Below are 21,830 nucleotides of genomic sequence, written 5' to 3' on the forward strand. Positions count from 1 at the left end.
CTCTCCGCGGGTTTACCGAGGGGATGGCGGGTTTACCGGAGGCAGCTGTGAGGGACGATGCCCAGGTGCTCCCCGTTGCCCTGAGCGGGGATGTCGGGGCGGGACCTGCCTGCCCGCCGCCGGGACTCACTCGCCTCCCGCGGTCAGCTAAGGGGCTGGGGGAGGGGGCGGGGGGTCCGAGGCCGGGCGGTGCCGGCGGCCCGGCCCGGCCCGGCCCGGCCCTTCCCGCCGCCATGGCGGGGCCCCGCCGTCTCCTGGCAACCGCCGCGCCGGGGGCGGCTGCCATGGGCCGGCCCCGCCGCCGCCGCCGCCGCCTCCTCCTCCTCCTCCTCCTCCTCCTCCTCGGGACCCTCGTCCGAGCCCGGCCCACCTTCCGCCCCCGCCTCCTTCCCGCCGCCGTTTTTCCACAGATATTTTGCCCTTTTAAGGCGAATGGCCGGGGATTCAAAAGGGCGGCGGGGAGAAACTGTGGTGGACCGAGAAAAAAAAACAACCCAAAACTGAAAACAACACCCCAAAAAGTGGAGACCGGGCCCTGTCAGGCGGCGGGGGCGGCTCCCCATGAGTGGGTGGCGAACTGAGGCGCGGGTGGGTCTGGTGAACGTCTTGAGGAGGGGTAAGGCGGCCCGGAGGCATTGGTTTCCTCAGTTAAACTGTAGGTCAGAGCATCGCATCTGAAAAAATATTTATTTTTCTGTCAGGGAGGCGCGTGCGTTTGCCCCTCAGTGGCCTGGCAGTGCGAGTGGAGCCCCCCGGGGCTGGGGGACGCACTTCGGCTTTCGGCAGGACGAGCCTGGAGCCGCCGCCGTGTCGAGTGAAATACATCGGGAGCCTGTTGAATTAACATTTTCCAGCTTGGATTTTAATTGCTTGTTGCACATGTGCCTTGCCGTAGTCTCGCGTGGGGGGGTAACGCGCGCCACCCGCCTGAGGGAGTATTTCATATTGACCTTCCGTGGTCAGTACACTTAATACCATTTACAATATTTAAGTCAACTTGCAGCTCTGGGCCTTTATCGCTGAGGTGGGAAAGGTACTTGCTCACAGCTTTCGGGAGCGGACATCGCTCTAGGAAGTGTTGCCTCTGCTTATTTGAGCCGTCGTGTTATGGTGACGAGAAGCCTCAAAACCTGATGCCCGTGGGCAGACACCTGCTGAGGTGACACAAAGTCTTCTGGTGGTGGACAGTCATCACGGGAGCTTGCCTAAATCCGTAACTGCGCCGATGAGCACTTTTAATTTGAGCGTCCCAATGGAAAGGAAGATGCGGCTACCTGAACAAAGGAAAACATGAGTGGTGTATTTTGCTTACCTGTAGTTCTCATGAGTAAAATACACTCTAGATGACCTGCTCTGCTAGTAGTGGATATACCTGGGGGGACTGAGCGAGGTGGCACAACTGGTTTAGTTTATTTGGCATCATTAATACCTAAAATTTTTATTTTTCTTACACTTTCCTGTGTGCGGCTGCAAACATGGCTTACACAGTGCTTGTGAGTGGTTGAGGGGAGGTCCTTGTCTTGCTTAAATGAATGTGACACAATCTCGATGACGTTCTGATGTTCCAGTTAGCTGTTTGTGGTGGTACTGGAGGTTAAGGTGGAGATGACTTGAAAGCAGAACAGGAACTACCAAAATATACAAAGAAGGGTTGACTGTTTGGCTCTGTTCATGCTGAACTTCAGTGACTCTTGCGGTAATGGCATCCAACCTTTGGTTTTGACAAGCCACCACAAAGTATCGGCCTGCTTTCCAGCATTATACAGGAGAAGGAGCACCGAGAGGACACACAGGAAATCTTCAGTTGTTTGGTGGCCTGAGGGTTTTTTTTTTGCAGCTAAGTGGTGCTGGGTCTGTCCTCCTGATTTGATGGAGCACCTAAGGTGGCTGGAGATTGGTAGGATCAGTAGTAGTAGAAAGTCTGTTAGGAATGAGGAGGAGTTATCATGAGGGCCATGGCAGACTGCTGATACCGGTGGGGCTGACTCTGGTGAAGTGTCTGTGGAAGCTGCTGTGATGCCAGGTGGAAGATTCTGGGATATAAACCAGTTAAGATTCTGGGATATAAACTGGTTAAACTCTGAATGGCTTTCAAGCATGAAAGTAAATTTAATTGTCTCCTATGGAAAAATACCACTTATTTTCTTGCACACAAAGCCTGCTGTTTAAGATGCATGTAGTTAAAAAAAAATCTGTTTCAGAGTGTTAAGAGTTTTAGTTGCAGGGTTGACCTTATTTTGCCTGTAATTTTTTGTTTAAATGTGAAATGGGACTTTGTGGGTTCACGTGAGGACTTTATAGCTAAAATACGTGGAAGGACACATCCATTTCCTTCTTTCTTCTTTCTTTCTTTCAGTGGCATCTTTATCAGTCTCCCTGTTCAAGTAAGTAGAAGCCATTTTTCTAAAATAAGTGGCTTTTTCTTTCTCCCCCCAAAGGAAATAACTTGCAAGAGGTGACTGGAGTCAGTGGGCACAGACTGTGGAGAAAGCTGGATGGTTTTCCGTGGTAGAAGAATGCCCTGACAAATCCTTATCGCCTCTTCATCTTCTAAAATTGCTGCTCTGTTTGTTTTTCCACACCTTTGACCTCTTGAAGGATATATCCTGGCTGCTAACAGCCTGTCAGCATGAAAAGAGTACTGTGAGACCGAGTTTGTACCAACCGTTATTCCAATTAAGATTTTGGAGAGCTGCAAACCAAAGAATAGCCGTTTTTTAACCAGGAAGCTGTAACCCTTGTCCCTTCGCTTTCATTATTTTGTACTTGCCATGGGAAAATACCCAAGACTTTTATTTTAAAAGGCTGTTTCTTTTGGTGATTGGCAACAGCTGTATGCTTTTTTGGAAGGCTGTGTAATCAGCATATTTTGTTTTCCAGAAGGGACAAAAAAATTGTAGAAGCAGAATATAAAACAAAGCGGAGAGCTTACGAGTGTGAAGAACGGTGTAGAGCCCGATCTTGTCTTCTCAGAGGCAGTGCGTGTCCTGTCGTTGCCTTAACCGAGGTAATGGCAAAATGCTGTGTCATTTATAGAAAATGTTGAGTAAGATGAAGAACAACTTGTTTTTGTGAGTTAACAGACTTAGGAATGCTTTGAATGTAAAGTTGGGAAATCTGCCAAAATCCCAGAGATTCATTTTTGGGGGGAGGAGCCGCCTGTGAGCTGTATTTAAGAGTTCTGTTTTAAAAAAAATAAAATACTTGGTTTTGTAGCCTTAGGGAACGTACAGCATACATACAAGAGATTTAACAAAATCCCTTCAATGGCCAAATTGGTTCTTTGAAGGCAAATGTGCACATCTTCTGTGGACTAGAGGCACATTTTTAAGTGATCATAATAGTAATAAAACCCCCAGAAATAGTTGAAAAGCACTTCATACTTAGTGTTTGCATAAAATTATCTGCTGGTATTTATAAATGGTATGTATGCTGCAGTACTCGGGAGCCGTTCATGAATTAAAACTCTCAAACTATAGTTCTAAAAAAACCAAACCAACCGAAAAACCAGCCTCTTCTCTTAAACCCCATGCTGTCCCCTTTCTAAGATAATTTGGAGGAACATTTGCTATAATTTAACCATTGGAAACTGATGGTTGAGGGACCTGTGGTCAGGAATGGAGACAGCCCTCCCGCCGCGATTGCTTCCTGAAGTGTGGGACAGGAGCTGTGGAATTGGATGAGGGATGGTGGCCTTTTTAGTCCTGGTACGTTCTGGTTTTGGTGTCACGCTGCAGAAAACATGATTATCAAAAGCAGTCAGCAGCAATGGATGTAGGAGCGCAACCTTAAATTTTTTTTTCGGTATCAAGATGTAATTCAGTATGATGTGTCCAGTGACCAACTGAAATGCATTTGTCATTTGTTCGAGCATAATTAACTTCTGTGGTTGCTTTTTGTGCTACGTGATAAAGCATTGAATCCATCTGAATGTAGTTTAATGTTGTTCTGAAGAAGAATTTCTGTGCCTGGAAAGGATCTTCTAATTCTTGATTAAACACTGACATCCACTAATGTCAGTGGGGTTTTTTCCATATGCGGAATTTAGGGGGTTAGGACTTCACTGATAGGTGATGGGGCAGGTCTCTCCACCGGTAGGAGGTCTGTGAGAAAGGGTGACCTGCCAAGAGCATTGCCCTGGGGAGTGATCTCGCTTAGGCCCGTGCTGATTAGCTTTCAACTTGTCTTGGTGGCTATTGATAGGACAGATTGACTTTGCTCCTGCCATTCCAGCAGTGTGGTACCACTCAAACCCTATCGTGGTTTTTGCTTTTGGCTTCACCTGGCTGATTTGCCTGGAGGAGCTCTCGGAGGCTGTGAAGGACAGCCGTCTCCTGTAGCAAGTGCTGCTGAATCTGGGTACGTCGGACTTGTTGCCTACCCAGCAGTCCAGTCCTAAACTTATCTCATCTCTACAGCTGGCCAAGGCAGCAGGGTTGCCTTGTGAGCCGTTTCCTGTCTTGACCCCCCAAACACCCACCTTGCCCAGCAACTGTTGGCGCAGCAGGGCTGGGAGCAGAGCCTCCTCGCGCTTCGCAGGGATGAGGTTTTATTGTGAAGGGTGATATGCTTCCTGACAGAAGTTTTAACATGCAGCATGTCAAGGGTAGCGGCGAATGCAAGTCAGTCAAATGTTATTTTACTCAGTTTTGACAGGTCTGGCTTGGCAGTGGGGGTGGTGGATGGGGCTTTCCTCGATACAAGAGGCACACGAGTGACTCACGCCTCGGAGTCTGGGCTGCTTAATGCATTGTGAAGTGGCAAGCGTGAGATTGCTGGTAGTTTGGCTCCTTGTATAATTCAACCTTCTGAGGCTTTGGTTACCTGTTGTGGTAAGGAATAACTATCTTGTATTTAGTTATTATGCAGAGGACAAAGATTTTTCTCTATTGGCAAGTGATATTCTGGGTCATCTCTGAAGTATGCTTGTTTAGTCAGGTAATGTTTATGTTGAATGTAAACTCAAAGAACCAGAGGTGTTTTATTCAAAGGAAGGTAAACAATTCACCGGACAAAGCTATTGAAGCCACCTGTTTGTTTTGTCATTTTCTGTCTGATTCTTGCTTTGATGAGTGACGGCAAGATTAAGTGTCGCTGCAATTTCAATTATTTTTAGTTCTGCTTAGTAGCAATAAGCAACACATACCTCTCTGACTGTCTGCTGCTTTCGGATATTAATTTTAGCAGTGTAGTGTACATACACTAAGCTTTAAAGCAGAGTAGTGCTGTTCAGAAACTGTACCGAAATCTTTATGGTGGTTGTATGCAAAACAAAAGTATGCAGCAAGTACAGTAGTTTTAAGCAAGCTAATAGCACTTAAAGGAAGGCGGTCATTAACATAGTATTTTTTAAATTGTAATATATCTGCATAAATTAATTTTCTACAGAATTAACTTTTTTCCTCTTATCTGTATTATTAGGTGAGTGCTGTAGGTGGATAGTTTTAAAGTACATCAACAGAAAATGCAGTCCCAGACCATGGACACGAATGCCTTCCCTCCAGACTCGCTGTGAAAGTAGTCCTGAGCTTTAGCATCCTGTGTTCTTAAACACAATATGCGTCTTACGTGTCTGAAATGAGTCAGCCCCTCTGCCCCCCAGATCAGTGTGCTGATATTGAGCAAAAATGTACGTAATAGCCCAAAATTTAGACTAGCCAGCTGCTTGCAGCGACCTGTGTTGCAGGCTGTCTGGGAAGGTGAGTGGACTGCATGCCCACTGTCTCGCTGAGCACCAGATACAAAATATGAGTCAAGGGGAAAAAATTGCGCCTTTAGAGAGTTATAAAGGACACGGTGATTTGATATATATGTTTCTTTGGTTATGCTGCTTGGGATAGATACTGTGGAATGCTAAGATTTCAGAAGTCATTGAATCCAAACCTTATCTTAAGGGAAGGGGTCCTGGAAAGCTGTGCTTTTTGAACTGGAGGCGGTGGTGGTGGTTTAAATGGCACTTACCGTCATAAATGATAATCCTGCCTGTGCTGCTGGTGTTGCTGCTCTTTTGGCTTTTCATGGTGCCACAATACTTGCATTTGTAGCAGGCTAAAGGATAAATATTTGTATAAATGTTTTTCATCTGCTGTTTTGCCATTTCTAGGGGGTACATGCAAGCAGAGAAGTCCCTGACATTCACGTTTTGTGTAGCTTTGTTTTGAAGGGCCGATAGAACAGGAAAACCAAAAGCATTTGCTACATTGGAGCTTAAATCAACACAAATAATTCCTTTCTCCTTTTATAGAAAGTGGTTTGGTTGCAAGTGTGCGCGTTGCTTGGATATGTACCATGTATACTGACATCCTAAACATCTGAAATTGTATTATGGTCTTTTAGAAACAGTGGTAAAGCACCTACCTGGAGGGGTTTGTGTCACGGAGATAGCTATAGTGTACTTGTGAAACAGCGAGTACAGGACTTGCATTTTGCAATGTTCATGCAGTCACTGGTTTCCTTGGAAACTAGTGCCTGAGCACGTATAGCCAAACTTGAGCACTGGTGCCTGGTTTCAAAGTAGAAAATGGGCTCCCAGACTTTAAAATCGCAAAGTAGAGTTGGGATTGTTTGGACTGTACTTGGTGCTTGTTTGTTAGGAGCAATCCTGAAGTAGCATGTCACTGAAGAAAAGCCCCCTCATCATACTGCAACACTTTTCCTGCCCGGAGCTGTGTTTCTTTCTCCAAAATTCCATTTTTTAATTCAGTTTGAGAGCATATTTATTGGAGGTGTTTCCTGTGAAACACACAAACCGTGTCAGGAAAGCTGTGGACTGGCTCTGCAACGTGGGCTTGAAGTGGATTTGAAAACTACCTGTCCAGGCCAGCTCATTTTGTTCACTTATTTAATATTCTGTGAGGTGGTGATCATGGGTGATCTGAAGAAATAGGAGAAATCATTATGTAGTTGTCTGGGTTGACCAAAAGTGAAACTGGGGTCTTGTAAATATACACATACTTAAATGTGTTAAATGTGATATCCTAGTTTCAAGAGAAATACATGTAATGACAATTGTCTATGCGCATGTATTTACTTATTATTACTGCATTAACACAAATATAGTAGGATATTGGGATAGAAAGCAATCAGGCTTTAACATCAGTGGAGTAAATGGACTTTTTCCAGTATCAGCTGGGCTCTGGGAATGTTGAAACGCTGTTGGCTTCTGCGGCTGAGCAGCCACAGAGTATCATTCAGATTCAGGAGCAAGAGTAAATAACTGGTGACTGGATGTGATGGAAATCTAAAGCCATTGCTCCCTGCCCCCAGTGTAAGTGGGTCCCTGGGATCTGTCACTGCTTGTTACTATTTAAACTGCCTATTTGATGTCAATTGCCTGCAAAGATCCATCGGGTGAGGGGAATTCATTAGTGCTCTTGTAGTCCACAGGCTAAATGAGGAAAATAACTTTCTTGGTGGGTAACATTTCTGATGAATAGAAGAAATCAATCGTAGTATGACTCAGGCAACAGCACATCAAGGCAATAGCCAAGTACTTAAAGAAGGTGTAGATAAACCAAATGTGATGTAAATAATGCTGTTCAGGTATACTTTTGTGCTTGTTGGAAACAATAGCTATCTGAGTAGCTATAGAGATGCTTTGAAAATCATGACTCTTAAAACCTGACAAATTCCTTTAGGTGAAATGGAAGATCAGGAATCTATGTAGTTTAGTAGTTTAGTTAGTGTCCACCTCTTTGCCTGGAAGTTTCAGTATTGCTTAAATTGGTGAAGGTCTATAAGGGGTTACATGTGAGGTTTAACAGTGGCTAAACTTGGTCACATAGAAGAGATACACATCTTTTGGCAGCTACTGTGCTTTGTAGTTTGATATGTATATATTTAATGAATGAAACAGATCAATAATTTTGGCACCCGATGAATGACATGCTGTCTTCATCAGGGCTTCTCTTCTCTCTCTTCCTGCTTGAAGAGCTGAGCATTAAGCGTTGTGGAAGAGGGGGCTGTGGAGAGGAAACAAAATGATATTTCCTTTACAGTTTTCTGCAGTGACCTGCAGCTGGATACGAATCAGCAGAGTGGGATGGTACAATGCGGGACTATCGCAATTTGCAGTTTCTCTGGGCTGAATTCGTTGCATCTGTTCCCTTCGTCTCTGCTGCCAGGTTCCCCCGGGGTTCCCCATGTGTCTTCTCTATCCCCTTTGTGGCACGTGCTCTGGTGTTGTGTTCCCGGAGCCCTCTACCTTCACACCACTGTCCTTTCTGCTCACATGGCAGGGCAGACTGCTCTTCCCAGGAAAGGCCTCACCGTCCTCTTCTCCCTTCTCTCCTGAGCCCTCGGTTATTTCCCTGGCTCTCTTGTTCCTGCTTCTCCTTCGTATGCCCCACATTTTTCTCTTTTCCTGTGGGTTTTTGCCCTTCTCTTCCCTCTCAACCCCAAAGCTCTTCCTTCTACAAAGCTGTCCCATCTGATAGGGTCTAGACTTTACATCTCCTGAAAAAATCTACCTTGTTTCCTCTATACATCAGGAGGCAGAGAGCTTCCAGTGGCTGTAGCACAAGATACCATGGGAGGCTTGATTTTCCTGACAATCCAGCTTTTCTAGCGTGCCAGTTTGTACGAAATCAGTCGACTTGTGACTGATCAGATGTGACGTCCTGTGGGCCTCATGTTACAGGCAGACAGCAATTCTATCACGTCACCTGCCTGCACCTTGCTCGCCTCAGCCAAAAGACAGATAACGCACATCCCCTGCCCTAAAGAACCGGCACCAAAAAGGACACAAAGCAAGAGAGCAGCCGGTTCGCTCTGCGTCGGGGCGTTTAGTGGTAATGGCTTTGAGCTGTATTGACAAAACATCACCGCACACACCGTGCGATGGCTGAATGTCATCCTGCAGTGGCTCGATACGTCTTTGTGCGCTGCTTGATGAAGTGCTGCTCCAGCTCCGTGAGACTGCATTTTTAGCGTTTATCTTTACTTGTCCTTATTACAGTCCTGCCTATGGACCCTGTAACAGCAAATTCTCACTGGTGGGTAGCGTACACACTGAAGAGTGGTCTAAATCTCAGTTAGAAATGGGGGTGTGTGCGTACCTTCATACATAACCAGTGTCTGAGTGCTCGAATGGTGCTATTTATCTAAACTTGCCAGGTGTTTAGAAACTAGTTGAATTAGAGTACGTGTGTGTGTATATGTACATATAGATGTATATAAAAGTTTTTTTTTCCTTACACATCTTTGCAGATTTAAATCCTGTTAACACAGCAATTCCACGAATGGGAGAACATATCTCCTGCTCATCAGATACTTGATTGCTTTCTGTTTTCCCAGTAGAAGCCTAGATCTGCAAGGCACACGGGAGAAATGAAGCGTGGTGAGGCGATGGGTTTTCTCTATTAGCAGTATACCCAAACACAGATGTACTCAGATACCATGATAATGAGTACGTTGGGAGAGCTTAAGTAAGGCAGATACTCCGGTTTTACTTGATGTTACCTTGGTTCAGGGCATTGCTGAAAGGAAGACACAGCCTCTGACTCGCCACTTGAAGTTAGACTTGTTGCTGTGGGAAGATAATTGAAGTTTCGTGATGCTTCTGCTCGGAGAAGGGACACAGGTGGTGCAACTCTCTTATTTTGCTGCTTCTTAACTGACTCTGACAGGGTATGTCGGAGTCGCAGCTTGCCTTGGCAGGAAGAGCTCATGTGGCCTTTTTGGCAGCGGCGTAGTGATCTGTTGCAGGGTGGATATTCTATTGCGGCCTTCACAGTCTTTCATTAGAGGAGTCCCAAGGGAACGCTAACTATCCATCTTATTTCCCTCCATTCATTTGCTAGATTTATTAATGTGCCTGCAGGAGGGCATGCAGCGTCAAGGAGTGTTTTCTGGAGGCATGGCAAGCCTGAATACCAGAGCACATTAGCCAGTAATTGCACACGCAGGTATGTTATGTGTGCCACTGCTGTTTGTTAGGGGTTAGGCACTGGGGAAAATGACATTTGGCTCTGTATGGCGGCAGACCTGACCTCTGCTCCTGTCACGCAGAAAGCAGCTGCTCTACCTTCTGCTTTGCAAGTGTTGTTATTTTCTCATCAACCATTGTGGCAGGTACTTCAAGAGCATGTGTTGTCCGTGATGAGGAGCAAATTATTACCTTCCTCTTAAATCTCAACTTCTTTTCTTCCGTCAGATCACTGTTACCGTTACTTAGGTAGGCAAAGCAATTCCAAAAGGGACATCATCAAGCAAATCTCATCTTTTTGATTTTGTGCCATTACTCTTGCACAGACACAACAGGTGGTTTTTTTTTATTTTTTTATTTAAAAGCCAAAAAGAGCTCAAATAGGAAACCACTAGCCTGGTATTTGGAGCATGCCTTAGGATGTATAAACCTGGGGGAACGCGTGGAGGTTTAGATTGGATATTAGGTAAAATTTCTTCACTGAAATGGTTATCAAGCATTGGAACAGGCTGCCCGGGGAAGTGGTGGAATCACCACCCCTGGAGCTATTTAAAAGCTGGGCAGACGTGGTGCTGAGGGACATGGTTTAGTGGTGGTTTTGGCAGTGTTAGGTTGATGGTTGGACTCAGTGATCTTAAAGGTCCCTTCCAACCTAGACAATTCTGTGAGTCCATGATTCTATGCCATTATTTGCAGGTACAAACAGACAAGCTTCCATAGAGAGTGAGGCTGCCCCATTAGCACAGTGAGGACACACGCGTGGGAGACCTGACTGAAATTGGGCAGAGCCAGGAACACAAGGCCATGTCACTCACTTTTCACCTCCAGAGCACATTACCTCTTTTCTCTCTCCTAGTTTCGACCAGAAATTCTATCCGTGAGCTAGAGAGGGCTCCTTCAATTGCTGGTTTAATCAAAATGAACCTGTTTCCACCTTTTTGTTCAACTTCTTCCACCACAAAAGATTCTTGATGTGGTCTGTGATAGGCAAGTGTTATAAATTGGAACAACATTATTTGATTAAGCTCGCTGGATTTAGTGGCCATGAAAATTCTCCCTGCAGGGCCAGTACTGAAGAGGGATGCTGTTTAAATACGGATGAATAATCTTCCAGAGCAATGTGGCAGAGTTGTTCAATTGATGCAAAATCTATGAATATGTAGCAAACAAAACTTAAAGCTTCGTGAACTTGCACCCTGTTAGCATGGTATAGGATCTGGAAGTGTAAGTTAGGACAGCCTGGCTTATGCACTGAAGTAAAGCAGATGCTTTAAGGATGGTCAAGACAACTATGTAAAATGTGGATGCTTGTGTAATCTACCAAGAAGGTAGGATCTTTACAGGCATTTGAAGCTTTAATGGCTGCTGGAGGAGCCTTATAATGCTTAGATGCTACTTCCTGAATACTGCCTGAAGTTTAAAAAAATTACGCTTGCATAGTTGGAAGCCTTCACCTCTGTTACCTACTCTAATTTGGTTATTCAGCAGTTGAAATATTTTTTGACTTTGTTCATACCAAAGAAATGATATATCATGGGGAGATAATATTCCACGCTTTTTCTGAGCCTCTTAATGGAATTTTTATCTGTTCAGTTGAAGATGATGATGCACGAAAAAGCAAACTTGACGTCAGCTTTGTTTGCTCTGTAGCTCCTTCAGAGTTGCCTCGGCTCTCGGTTTGACTTCCCAATGCAAAATGGGAGATACGAGATCAGTCATCACACCCTCAGTCACAAGTGTCTGCAGCCTGACAGCAAAGCCCTCAGGTCACCAAGAGACAAGCAAGGCAGAACTCAGGGCCGCCACATCCTGAGCGTGGAGCCCAGACATCACCCATTGATGCTTCAGATCCATTGCTGGGAGACGAGCAGTGCTATGTCTGTCTTGCTTACACTGCCGTATGGGTTTTCTTCCTTCCACCAGCATCATCTGCTTGTTTTAAACCTTTCTTGTGCTCTGCATGTTTTTGGAAGAGCTAAAAGTCTGGTTTTTTATCCATTCATGTTGGCGATCCTGAGATTGCTCAGACATGGCCGTTCAGTGCCTTGATACCATTTTCTCTGGATTGCTTTGTAGACTCAAGTGCACTTTCCTGCAGTACATACATTGAGAATAAAAGACAGCTACCTCAGCAAATTAGTGTGAAAGCATTGGAGAAAAATTGTAGAATATGTGTTTTTTTGGAGTAAAAAGCTATCCTTTTGTTGCCCGTGGCCTGTGTTTTTTAAAAAGTATGGGTTGTGCAGGAAGGGATTCTGAGAAGTTAAATCAATTGTCTATTTGTTCACTTATCGGAAGAGGTAAATCAGATGTCACATTGACAGAGATGTGTCTCTATAATAAAACTTCAGCAGGCAAGCTCTGATTTAAGTGATCATGGAAAAAACCCAAACCAAAATGTTCTATGAAGCCTTAAGCCTAATGTATCGTAATTTTCATCGCCAAAAAAGTTTTCCTCCACATGCTACAGGTGTCTAGGTATGCAATCCTATTAAAAAAAAAGAAAAAAAGAAAAAAAGGCAAAAATACTGTGGGGGGGTTATAATCTCAAAATGTCGAAACTTATTTTTATTTACTATCTGAAAAGGTTTTTCTTAGAAGTGGCCTCTGTTCTGAACATAGCTGGTTGAAACCTTTTACCGGTAGCTGGGTCTTGCTGAATGAAATAACTAATCAACCTGCGGCCGATCTGGAATAGCAGCGTCGCAACATGTCCTCTTTGATTATTAGAGGCTTGGTTCACAGCCAGGCATAGCTGAGCAGGGCTCCTTCGTGTGAGGCTGAGGTTAAGAGCTCCTCCTTACTGCTGGTGCTTCAGCTGAAAACTTAATTTTTATACCCAAGACTCAGGTGAGTGGTCATGGTCACTTGACGGCAGAGATATTTGTTCTGGGGAACAAAAGCAAATTCCCCATCAGAGAATGTAATAAAATGGAGATGCTACAGCTGGTTCCTTACAGCCTCTAAATATAGACAAAATAGCATGTAGTAGAGAAAAAATGTTTGCTGAGTTAACTGGGCTATATTTAGGTGCCAAATAAACAGATTTCTGCTTTTGACCCTCCCCCTCACACCCTCAAAACCGCTTTTCATACTGTCTGCAAATGTCTTGGCTGTTCAGGGCTTCTTTTTTTTTGCAAAAAGAGTAATTCTGAGTGGTAGGGAAAGGACATCTGTCACAGCTGAAAACAAAAAAAAAAAAAAGGCAAGCTCTTAGGCACACAGTCAGCCCCTGTGTCCAGACTGGCTGTTTCTCCTCTGTCATTCGTTAGCACTACATCCATAACAAAACAGTGCTCTAAAATACCCAAAAAGCTAAAGCCCCCCACACTGGTGTGACCTATGCCTTATTGATCTCTATATAAGTATGAGCCAAAAAATAAGCATCCTTATAAGATGCATTTTATCATATTTCTATCTCGCAGTAGTCTTTTTTCTTGGCATTACTGTTGGTACTGGTTGTATGGTTAGATCTTTATTCTTGTATGCATAAGTTTTATTTTTTTAAGAAAGGAAGCAAATAGCATAGTTGTCTTGCCAGACCAGATTAGGAGAGGAAGCCTGCAGATCCACAAACAATCCTCTTCTGCGTTTGATGAGGAGGATTTCATCTGCCCACATGAAGTGCTTCTTGCAACCTCAAGGGTGGCCAGAGTGCAGGATCAAGTTAGTTTATTCCTTTTCAGACCTACTTGTGCTGTTCATATGTTTTTGCCTCCTCATTTACAAGAGGTTGGGCAGCTTGGGGCACCCGGTGTCGTACGTGAGAGGGAAGGAATTGTGGCCAGCACAAGCTTTGGTCTGCCCCCATCTTTGCAGGCTTTGATCTATCTGGCTTTCAATGCTGATTAACCAGCATTTGTAAAGTCTTATTTCTTATATCCCAGAGAATATTTTAACAAGGATTCCTTCATAAGCACGAGCACTTGGTGATTAGAAATTAGGTTTCATTCCTAATTAAATAGCAAACTACAATGCATAGTCTTTAACAAAAACAGGACGCTTAAAATTCCAGTGTTCTCATTTAAGGGGCATTGATTTTCACGGGCAGAGAAGTTTTCCCCAAGGTTCCACCTAAATAACAAAACTTAATACAGATACCGGTTAATGACAGATTTATTTAAGGTTTTCTTTTCCTATTAATCTGAGAGTAAATCACACAAGAATCTTTAAAATTGGGTTTATGTCTAGTAGAGATACGCCAAAAGCGTGAAGAGCTGACAGTTTTGAATAGTTAAAATGCAGGCTAGAAACTTTCTGTGTGATTTTTTTTGTTTGTTTGTTTTGGGGTGTGGTTTTTTTATTGGGTTGGTTTTTTTTTTCCTAGTCTAAAACCTACATGAAGCCCAGCTTGATTCTTGGAAGGTATAGCTGGTCACTTGGGATTTATGCTGCTTAACTTCCAGCTGGGTGTGCTGGGCATATCTGTCCAAAAAAATGAAATTAGAGCATCTGCAAGTAGTAATTCTGCCTGGCATGTCTTTGTTCTCCTTGACCTCTCTGGCCTCTACAGCCTTCTCTGAACTGCTTGGGGGAGAGATATGACAGCTGTAAAACTGAAACGCGGGGAGATATCTTCCTCAGCTGCATTTTTTTCATTGCACTCCTGTTCTTTGATGACGGCTCGATGGCACAGGACAGCCCTCAGCTCTCAGGCATGGTGGTAGGCCGTGGCAGGAGAACATAAAAGCTGAAATGTCGTCAGGAATTCAATTTCGTCACCAGGTTCGGTTGAGGAATTTCTGATGTATTGTGGTTTCAACGCAAGTCACAGCGTTTAATTGGAAATGCTGTCGTCGGGATTGATTTAGATGGGATTTCTATGTTTGCTCATTCATTTGCTGCCTTCCTCAGAGTCCTGGATGGGCGTTTTGCAGTGCTAGCATCTCACAGGTGCTATTAGCTGTGTCATTTAAGCGGTCTTACGCATGGGTGTCTCTGCATTTTACTGTGGTATAATCATCAGTGTGATCATAAAACCTGTTTATTTTGAAATTGTTGTTCACTGGATAAAGATTAAAAAATGTCTGGCTGGTTCCAGCAAAACTAAGAAAGATTTGAGCACTGGCAGCTTCCCGTGTTGCCAAATCCTTATCTGACCTCCTCGACTATTTGTGTGAAAGTATCGACCGTTGGGGCATCATTCCAATTTGGGAAGATGGCAGAGGTATGGCTGAAGGCAACGATATTGTCCCAGGGACCCAAATTAAATACGTTAAACCTCGTTTAACCCGCTTCTTGTCCCCAGCCCCCTTTGCTCTTTTTAGCAGTTTATTTCCTTGCCCACAAGATTGTGCAAAGCTTTCTCCTTGCTTGACAGCTGGGTAGGATTTATACCTGTGGCTTATCCAAACAACCTGTAAAAATGCTATAGAGTGTTTAAGAAATAATAGTTGTTATAATTGAAGAACAAATAAACACTTGTATTCCTGTTCTCCTCAGTGTACACAAAATTGTGTACATACCTTAACTCAGATTGGAGGGGGAACTACATTATTCTGAGATTTTCCTTCTCTCTCTGAAAGGGTCTGTCTAAATAAAATACCCTGTTTTAATAATACAGAGATGTTAAGGCTCCACAGACTGCATAAAATTTACTTGACCTTTATAGGTAGAACAGCATTGTATCTCTATTGCAAAAAATACCCTGAAAGTAGCACGCGGATAGGAATTGTTAGCTATTACTCCTTGAGCAGAAAGGCAGATTGTCCAAGTAGGGTTTGGACAGAATAGCACCATATATATCAACTCTCTTGGATTGCTGCCAAAAAATTGTGGATACATATACATAAAACCGGCAGATGAGAAGTGGCTGTTGTATTCCAAGGTCTCTCGCCGTGGATTTGAGCAAGACCACTCACCTGAGTTACGGTATGGCAGGAACGAAATGCTGTGGTTTGTTGAGCACTTTGTGAAGTTAATGCTGCCGACTACTGAAATCGTATGCTGTAGAAAAAAACAAAAACAGGGGAAGCCAAACCTTAATGCTGCTTTTAGCATCCGTTTAGAAACATTACACCTAATAATTTAGAGAGCTTTAGTCTTAAGAGACACCAGGGTTAAAGGTGAGTAAATGAGTGGTAATTTTATTATTGTAATAGAGGGGGAAAATTGACACAAGCAAGCAAAGCTGAATAGTTAACTTTAGCTGGAAGAGATGGATTCTGTTCTCAGTGTTTCATAATTGAAAAGCTTCAGGAGTTTTCATTTCTAGAGTGAATTTGTCTCATAGGGACACAGGTAAAATTAAAGTGCATTTCCAAAGATCTGTCTGTGTATCATAGTTTTGTTAGGCGAACAGAGGTGTTTCATTTAATGTAGGTGAATCTTGCATGACCCAATGGGTGACTTACACAGTGTGTGTGTACATAAGGGTAAATACACTGAAGTCCATTGAGAATAAAGGATATTTCAAACTTGGTGTAAAGGCAGACATGGAAGTGCAGGTCCCCAGATGAGCAACGAAGTGCACAGAGATCGGCTGCTGCTTCTTGGTATTGTCACAGAGTTTTCTTTTAGCTCTGGCCGCTGTTGCTGTTTGCTAGCCGAGAGGAGATAATAGGCTGAATTTAGATTTAAAATAAATGATACTGAAAGTTTTGCTAGTTGCTCACTCACTTCAAAGGTTTGTATGGTTTTGTTCCATAAACTCACTAGAAAGAGGTGTTTTTTCAGGAGTTTCAGTGCCATTGCTCATTGGTTTAACACATAGTTGGTCTGATCTTTCTAATCATGTTCTGCTCACGAATATGCAGCATGTTAGCATATATGCAAAGAGCTTGTATCTGCTTTCGACTTTGAAGCAAAGAGCTGTCTGAGCATCTTTAAAATGCACTTAAATGTCTTTCAAGTAACACTCTTTAGGTCTGTTGGGGTTAAATGGGATCTGAAATTGTTTCAGCTCACTCCAGTAGTTCCTGTTTCCTATACCAAAATAACTCGGCTCCTTGGCACACGCATTTTCTCCATCTCTTGTTAGCTCTTTCTGTGTATTCTTTCGTGTAAATATTTCTAAATGCAGCCTGTGGAGCGTGGAACATACTCAAAACGTGGAAGAATTGTAGTCGTGCTTTTCAGAAAGTGAACAAAACTGCATTTCTAGTCCTGTAAAATATCTGGGACAGAAGAAACGAACTCTTTCTGTAGAGAGCCACATGTGCCGTATCGGAAGGACCACTGTTTCTGTCTTATTGTGATACACTGATTTACCGTCCTGCTTTTTTGTGTGTGTTTTTTTCCCCCCTTTCCACCAAATCTAATGCAAGTACCTCTGCTACTTCCTTTTTCCTTTCCTCTTCTTCCACGTTAAACTCTCAGGGTCCTTCTGCCTCCTTGGCAGCCCCATTTCCAAGCCAGCCATGTCTTCCTTCAGACCTTTGCCTCCTGGCCTGGGGCTTGGCTTTCTGCTCCTCTCCTGTTGCAGGCTGCGGTTTCTGGTTTGCTTTGGCCACTGTTTGCAGCAGGTCTCGATGGCCTGCCCAGAGGAAACGGGGAAATTGTTAAGGGGTGGGAACTTGCAGGGGGAGCAGGCGGGGAGAAACTTTGGGAAGATGCAGAAGCCTGATGGAGGATCTGAGGAGTGTAAGGAAAGAGAAAAGGAAACGATGGTGTGATGCACTAGGAATTTCAAGTAAGGTACTTGGATGAAAAAAGGAAGATGATCCAGAGTTGTTGTAATGGGAGCAAGCATTTGCGAGTTTGAAGATAGTGTGGGAAGGCGATGAGACATAAGGGTGGTAGGAAATTGGAGAGTAAGTACAGGATAGTAATGCAAGGAAAAGAAAATAATCATAGAAGGACATGAGGCCGGTGAGAAAACTTACTTTTCTCCTCATATGATGCAGATAAAGGTAACTTAATTCTGTGCCCTCTTCTGGCTTGCCTTTTCTGTCACCGTTCTCAGCCTCGAGACCTGCTTCTTCTCTCCAGCGCTCCCATTTTAGAGCCTTCCTGTGAACAAAAGGTTTTCTATTAAGGATCTGGGTAGCAAACTGGCACCACATTTTTTTTGTAAATTATGGGGAGCAGGGGCATTGATAACTGCCCATAGCTGTAGCATATGTTGTTGTAGAAGGTGCTCTTAAATCCCTACACAGCAAACAGTTTGATCTGCCGACGTCACACATCAAAAATATTTTGGCATAAACGTATATGACTGAGTTCTTGTTAGCACTCTTGCAGCAGCAATAAAGTATGGGATAGTGATGGCCAAGTGGTGTCTTCATTTGGATTTCACCTGATGCCACAAATCCTAGATCCAGGGCATCATTTGTAATGGGGGGTTGGTTCTCCAGGCCCTGCCACATGAGGTTGTGTAAGGTGACCATCCCAGAGGCTTACAGATGCAATCCTTCCTAAAGCTTTTGAAGCTGTCTTGTGTTCTTCTCAGTGGGATTTGAATAATCTTGATCTTTTCTCTAATGTGTGATTCCTTCTGCTTTCAAATCTTCATTGCTGTATGCATTCATGGATTTGCCTGCCTATAAATGCGTCTGTCTCCTTTCCTGTGAAGTTTGTATCATCCTATCCCATCCCATGGTCACCCGTACTCTTTGCATTTGCCATGCTTGAAAAGGAATTCCCCCTGTCCCCTGATGCAACAGCGACAAGCTACAAGTACATTTTACGCACCCTGTCTCTGAGAACAGAGTCTTGTTTGCTGTCTGCAGAGCCTGTCCTGTGATGGCAAATAAGTATGCTTCCCATCACTCAGGTCTCAGCAGAATGAATCCTGAGTACTCCTGGCTTATTAAAGGAATGGCTTTCTTGGCTTGCCGAAGGAGGTAGAATAGCAATCTGCTTAATGCATGTTGCTGTCTGTGCTCAAGAAACAAGCAGTGCTCATCCTATTTGTAAAGAGGAGAGCTTTCCCTTGGGAATCATAGAATCTTCATGGTTGGAAAGGACCTTTGAGATCATCGAGTCCAACCATACACACACAAAAAAAAACCCAAAAAACCACATCAACATCTCCCACACTGGGGTTATGGCTTGCTGGGCTGTAACACATATTGCAGAGCTCTGAGGGGCAGGTTGCCTTACTGCCTAATCTGCAAAACTTGCTCAGCAGGATCATTTTCCCGGTGAGCCTGCCGTTCCTGGGCAGGACACGTTTGTATTGCTGCCTCCTTCTTTTACCTTCATATGTCCATTCCCATTAGCTTTCCCTGAAGAACAAGTGATGCCATGAAATGGGAGGTTAGTAGTATGCTGCTTGTGCAAAAATACCTTCCTGTTTGCAAGAAATACGACATTTCCCCTTCAATATCCTTTCAGGATCAAATTCCTGGAAACATTCAAGTCCTCTGGAGGACAGTTATTTTGATCAAAGAAGGGCTGTTTCCTAAAGTCCTTAAAAGCTCTTCATCTCTTCCTGGCCTTCCATCTGAATTTGCTGCCCTTCTTCTGATGTCATATTTGTCACTATTATTCTTCAAAACAATTATTTTCAAGTTCTTCCTGACTTGTGTTTATACATGGGTGCATGGGGTGGAATAGGTTGCAGGTATCCCTAGTGTTTCTCCCATATAGTTCATGGGAATTAGGGAAATTTCTCTGAATCCCCAGCACGTCTCCTCTTGCCTCCTGTAGGTTGTTCTTTACTGGGTAGCCTGGGACTTCACAAACACTTTGCCCTGAAGCTGCGACTTTCCAGGCTTGGGTTGGTGTTGGCTTTTTTCATGAGACATCTGCTTCTCTGGAGGTGGTTTCCTCTTGCTGCGCTCATGCCTGCTTCGTAGCTGGGCATCCTTGCTGTGGCCATTTGACCGCATGCAGTCCCACCTTCAGTGCCCCCCCTCTGTGAGGACAACGCCGTAGCCTGTGTCCTTCTGCTTTGGAGTTTCTGTACCCTTTTTTGGTTACAGCCAAATGCAGCATCACAAGTCTGGGATTCTTAATAGACTTCCAAAAACAAGATTAGCAAGAGCATGTCTGAACAAAAAAGCACCTTATATGAGGCAGTCGCTGCTGGGATGTTCTTCAAAGCTCAGTGAGATAGTGACAGTCAATGATCACGCAGGGGAAATAGGAATTAGAAGATAATACGTTGGATGTGACAATCTCTCCCCAATCTGACTTTGAGGGGTACCAACTGTCAGTGGTACCACCCTGCTACGATCCCCAGCCTTCCCAACTTTTCCAAGACACCTTATGAGCTTCCTGCTGCTGTTCTTTCTCCGTTTAAGCATTATCAAGTTGTATGGTTGGTGAGAGTTCATATTGTCTGCCAAAAGGTGCTTGCCTGCCTGTAATCTGGTTTATTAGCAGACTAGACAGAGCCTGCGTGATGGTGCTCCCATAACTCCGCTCAGGATTGCTGTATCCTGAAGTAACCCTTCTGTAAGTAGGTACCTTGGCAGTGCCTGCCTTTAAATCCCCGCGGGCCGCTCCTTGGCTCTTGGCAGGGAGGGTGTGTGTTATTTAAATAATCCCATACATCTTTCAAATCTTCCAAATATTTATTTCTCAAAGCATGGCTGCTAACATCAGTCCTTTTACTGGCTCGCAAAGCAGGAAAAGTATTTCTTCCTAAAATCCCTAAGAATATTTATTGAAAGACTAAGGCTCCAAGCGCTTGTCTGCATTCTGCTGTCGTACACCTGTGGCATTTAAGCTGAAGACTTCTCGGGGCGGCAGAAAAGCAAAAGAGCTGAAGCAACTTCCCTAGTGACAGTAACATCCATCAGAAGCGCTAGGTGAATCAGAGTAAGTGGCGTTAAATCTCTGTCGCTTTTTTTCCCCCTCACACATAACATTTTCTGTGAAACCCCATCCTAAACTTACACTGGAAGAAGGTTTATATTTATGCTGTCATGATGGTGTTCACTTTTGATGTTCTTATGCCAGGGAGGAGCAAAGGGCTTTTGCAGAGCACATTCATTTTGCCTGGACAACAGCACATTTAGAAAAGCTTGCAACGTGTTAGTATCCTCTAACCCAAGAGAAGAGAATGAGCTGTCTCTGCTCAGAGGATCCCTAATTGGATTTCTGCATCTATTTAAATTAGGTTACCATCCACTTGGCAGATTTCCTGCTTATTCCACCAGAGCGAAGGCCATCTTTGTAGTGGCTATCAGTAACTTTCTTCTCCAGGGCATCTTAATGCAGTTCCGTCCACATGTTTATTTATCACTATGAAGCCACGCAGACCTCAAAATATGCTAATAAACTTGGGGGAACTGTTTTAGTTGCCATTTAGCTAGACTCCGCATACCTGCCTCCAGTCAGAGCTCACTGAGTGGAGCTGCCAAGAGTGGAAGCTTTCACGGATAACTGATTGATGGTGAAACTCTTGCCTTTAAAGTAGGTGTCTCTTTTCAAGATGCATTGTCATGACCTTCAGGATGTGTCGTCTGGATCTCCGCGGCTCAGTCTTGCTAACTGAACTCCTCCTGGAGGAGCTTGGACTGTTTCTGGATCCCTTCTTGTTGTGGCATATGGGTACATATGTTTTCTCTGCTATTTTTGTTGGTGCAAAAAGTCTCCAGCTCAGTCGCGCTGGATGTGAGCACCAAAATGGTGAGATGCGTTAGTATAACACCCTTCGAAAGACCATTTTTCTTTGGCCAGGCATCTCCGAGAGACACCCCATTCCTCCTTCACCACGGCCTTGCTACATGTTTTCACTTATAATTAGCTGCCCAAAGCTTCTACTGTTTGCTTCAGGTAATCAAATAGCTGCTTGATCCTGTTTGGAGGTATTGGTAGTGGTTTCTCAAAATGAAGCTCATGTGGGAGTTCCTCAGAGGTGTCAGATATTTCAGAAGCAGGCAAATTGTGTTGGCAAGAGACAACTTTTTTTTTTCACTGAGCTTGCCAGTGTTTCCAGTATCTAAACCTGGGTTTTTGTAGGATGCAAAATACTAGCCTAGAAAAGGGTGGTAAATTAAGATCTGTGGGGTGA

General features: G+C 44.0%; 1 protein-coding gene across 4 annotated transcripts in view; it reads left to right on the plus strand.

Annotated features, from left to right (window-relative positions):
• The window catches only part of PRKG1 (protein kinase cGMP-dependent 1), a 530,425-nt gene that overhangs the window by 36,097 nt on the left and 472,498 nt on the right, over positions 1 to 21,830 (plus strand). The window contains exon 1 of one of the 4 annotated variants that reach the window (XM_074590628.1): positions 409 to 616. The exons of the other annotated variants lie outside the window; for them this stretch is intronic. The gene's annotated coding sequence lies outside the window, so the exon portion shown is untranslated. Of the gene's footprint in view, positions 1 to 408; positions 617 to 21,830 lie in introns of those variants that run through there. 4 annotated transcript variants of the gene reach the window in all.

The sequence above is a fragment of the Larus michahellis genome, chromosome 6 (genome assembly GCF_964199755.1).
Source record: "Larus michahellis chromosome 6, bLarMic1.1, whole genome shotgun sequence".
NCBI lineage: Eukaryota > Metazoa > Chordata > Aves > Charadriiformes > Laridae > Larus > Larus michahellis.